The sequence below is a fragment of the Sinocyclocheilus grahami genome, unplaced genomic scaffold (assembly GCF_001515645.1).
Source record: "Sinocyclocheilus grahami isolate Dianchi unplaced genomic scaffold, SAMN03320097.WGS_v1.1 scaffold102.1, whole genome shotgun sequence".
In the NCBI taxonomy this organism is placed as follows: domain Eukaryota; kingdom Metazoa; phylum Chordata; class Actinopteri; order Cypriniformes; family Cyprinidae; genus Sinocyclocheilus; species Sinocyclocheilus grahami.
Window position 1 is genome coordinate 477,663 of NW_015505281.1, and position 3,901 is coordinate 481,563.

General features: G+C 42.3%; 1 long non-coding RNA gene across 2 annotated transcripts in view; it reads left to right on the forward strand.

Moving 5' to 3' along the window:
* Positions 1 to 2,589: 2,589 nt before the first annotated feature.
* The window catches only part of LOC107588308 (uncharacterized), a 5,686-nt gene continuing 4,374 nt past the window's right edge, over positions 2,590 to 3,901 (forward strand). Inside the window, exon 1 of one of the 2 annotated variants that reach the window (XR_001609564.1) lies at positions 2,590 to 2,622. This is a non-coding gene — a long non-coding RNA (uncharacterized lncRNA). The remainder of the gene's footprint in view (positions 2,623 to 3,901) is intronic. The other variant, XR_001609563.1, reaches the window with a different exon arrangement.

Below are 3,901 nucleotides of genomic sequence, written 5' to 3' on the forward strand. Positions count from 1 at the left end.
TATTAACAACCAGATGCGCCACGAAGAATAAAAAAACACAAGTATAGTAAGAAAATGATCGCTTTCTCTCGTCTTTTACAGCATTCGTCTTGTTTTCAAAACATTCTCATTAATATCGATTTAAAACAAGGCTGCATTCAATCACAGAGACAGTGCCACCGCCCTTTTTTCATTGTCTCCTCTTCTCAGCGCACAGCTGAGGTGACTAGATGGGATTCTGTACAGAAAATTGCTCACATTAAATGACATTTCACCTACATACGAACGACGAATTATATTTTATCACAACAACATATTTGACTTTTGAACATATACATTTGATTTGCAATGTCGTTCTCGCCTTTCATTTCAGAAAGCCATATCTCACTTCTCACTGTCTATGCATTAGATACTGCTGACAGCCTTTATAGTTAGCCGTCTGCATTCACTCGCTCTTCCTACTGTCCCCCAAACTGACAGATTAAATTGTCACCGATTACAAATGGAGCATCTCTGACTGCTTTGCCTACCCCACACATTTCCTTCCACTCTCACTCTCTCTCTCCTCTTTTGCTTTTAACATAGGGCTCATCCACTCGTTAATTTTTATGTACAACACGGGTGCAGTGATAAACGTTCTGATGCAAGCCAGCCCACCAACATAATGCCACTTTCCTATTCTGTACCTGTGAACATGAAAAAAGTGCACACATACACTACGTGCAATTTAGCCATATTTTTCCAATTGATAATCAACAGCAAACCAGAGGAATATAAAAAACGAGGCAAACGCAACAAAGAGATTCATCCTAAGGATGCAACATGAGAAATGCTGCAATACAACGTTACAAGAAAAAAACAGGCTAAAATAGAGATAAAAGAAAGTATAAAACAATAAGCTGAAAATTCCCTTTCTTTTTTAAAAATACATATATAGAGTTAGGGATGCTAACGGTAAAGATGATGGTTCGAGAAAGTGATTTTGAGCCACGGGGCGCCGATCATTCACCAAACGCAGACATTATTAGTTTAAGACATCCAAAGAGCCATAACAAATCAAAGATATAAAAAGCAAACTAAAATACCGCACATTCCTAATACGGTTTGTGGGTCGAGTTCTGTTGCAGGCCTTTTGATGCCAAGTTTCAAACGAATAACGGTACCTCACAGGAACCAATAAAACTCCTTAATTAATCAAGGCCAGGCGGGAAGTTACATCAGACCGCCAACAGTTCTGATACTGTATCTATTAACGTCCACTGGGGCTATTAGATATCCATTGGAAGCTATAAACTCTGGGCAGTGTATTTGGCTCTCTCTCTTTCCAGTCAGACATTAGTACACATCTCACACATCCGAGCCGCCAGCTCACGCTGTCTCTGGGCAGAAGTGACCAGACTATGGATTTTCACGGTGTATTGCAATGTGACTACGAATGACGGTTAATGATGACTTGAAACGATGATGACCTGAGCTCATGCAAATTCAATTAAAAACAGGAATTCGATTCAATTATAATGTCTCTTTCGTCTAATGTTCGTCTAAGGCGGTCTTAAACACCTGCCTACCTTTTGTAGCCACGACTTCAAGGTATGTGACTACACAGAAATAAATATACCCTGACAAATATGTACTTGATTAAAAAAATGTGACAACTAGCGATGTTGACAACAAGTGATGTCTGGCAGGCTTTGCTGTACAAACAGCAGTGCTATGTTTAGGTTGATGTTTAGACGGAATGACCTAAAAGAACCTGGTGCTTTGAGTCATCATACCACAAGGCGAGTAAAAGCTCCCCCACATTCCACCATTTCTCGCCTCAGCCCTCCTCTCTCTGCCTCTGGAGAATCCGCGCGCCCACGACAAGACAGAACGCAGCGACGCGCTCTGATCAGATCGGTGTTTAGAAGAAAGACAGACAGACAGAGAGCGAGCGAGAGAGAGGGTCCAAAACCTCTTTATTGCTTTAAAACAAAAAAAAACAAAAAAACAAAACAATACAACCAGTTCAAACAATTCCAAAGTACATAATGTGTCTATATATATTTATACATTATATATATATATATATATATATATAGAGAGAGAGAGAGAGAGAGACAATTTAGAATTTTTCTAGCAACTTTATTTAACAAAAAGATTACTCGCATAAAATCATTTTCTTTAAATTTTTTAAACCATTTTATAAAAATAGTGCAACATGAAATTCATTTTTAATAACAGAACACAAAGCTCTTCTATGGCACCATATTCTTTCAAAAATATTTAAAGAGTCCATAGCTTTGTAAAAACGAAAATCAATTAAAAGACTTGATTTGATCATAGCTGTAAACACCTTTTCAACATTATATTTACTTTTTTTTTTTGCTAAATTGTATCTCTTCTGCTAATGTAAATGCCCATTTTGGCTTTACCCAAAATAAAATTTAACAACCGACAATCATACTTTTGTTTTTGAACATATTTAAAGCCCAAAATAAAAGTTGTCTGAAGCATACATTGAAAAAACCCCAACAACACGTTGGCCAGCGACAGCCATGATGTCACTACCGGTGCGACTATAGTATAAATAGGCGCTGGGAGAACACATCATCCTCTTCTTCGTCTTCATTGACTGTTTTGTTTGAAGCGTGCATTTCTGTGGTAAGAGCGATCTCTATTCATATCATTATGGCGAGCACTAGCAAAGCGTTTAGAGGATGTGTGCATCCGTGTTGTCGTTGTTTAACATCTGATGACACACACGATCTATGTGTCATTTGTTTGGGCGAAGACCACGCACGCAATGTCTCCGAGGGGGCAATCGGCGTGCACTGAGAGTGTTTTTCCAATGAAAACTTGTCTCTTTTTTCGAGGAAAGAGGGGCAGCCATCTGCTTGCGTATGATGAGCTTTTGAAAGTTATGGATCGCGCCACCGTGAGGCTTTACTTGCCGTGAAACGGGTGAAGAAAGGGATGTCACGAGGTCATCTCGATGAACGTTATTTTTCTGGCCATAACCCTCCAGCTCAGGTGAGCCTTCCTTTCTTCCTGTTTTCCATACAGAGATTGAAAAGGAATGGAAGAGGCCGTTTCTCCTCTCCTCATGATCACGCATTGATCGATTCCAGCATACGAGTTATGCCAACAGTGAGGCGATGCACGAAAGCTGTCATGAGAAGATGCCCCTATAGAGAGACGGTGGCCAGCTATCTCTCTCTGGGTGAGACGTCCTCTCTTAAGACTCCCTCCTTGACATCTCGCTCGGATGCCAGGGCATACGCAGCAGCAGCAGGTCGGGCTGTCGCTTCATTGCACACGATGGTAATGTTCCAAGCATATCAGGCTGACCTGCTGAAAGACCTGGATAAAGGCGAGGGCCTTTCTCCTGATGAGGTAGCTGAGTGCGCCGCACCACGGATCTCGCTCTCCGTGCTACTAAGCAGGCCACCTCTGATAGCGGCAGGTCCATGGCGGCCATGGTAGTGACGGAGAAACATCTGTGGGTGAACCTAGCTGATATCGGGAGAAAAGAGAAGGGCTTTCTTCTCGATGCGCCAGTTTCATCCATATTTCATCCTTCCGTATTTTTGGTACCTCCGTTGAGACGGTGGTCGAGAAGTTCAGCGAGGCAAAGGCGCGCTCAGCGGCCTTCACGAAGGTCCAGGTCTGAGCCCGAACAACCCAGGGGTCCTGGCCCGTCTAGGTTTGAGGATCAGAGACGGGCACAGAAGGCTAGTGAGTAGGGTAGGAAAAATCGTGGGTCAAAGGAAGGTAGGTAAAAGACCTAAGGGATGTGATCCAGACAGGGCGTCAGCGCTTTTGTCCGGATCAGAGTGATACCTCAGTATCTACTCATTTCCTTTGAGGGTCTTACATCTGCCCTTATCTTCCCCTTCCTAATTCCCCTGTAACCACCATCTCTCCACCTGACCGAGGTTAG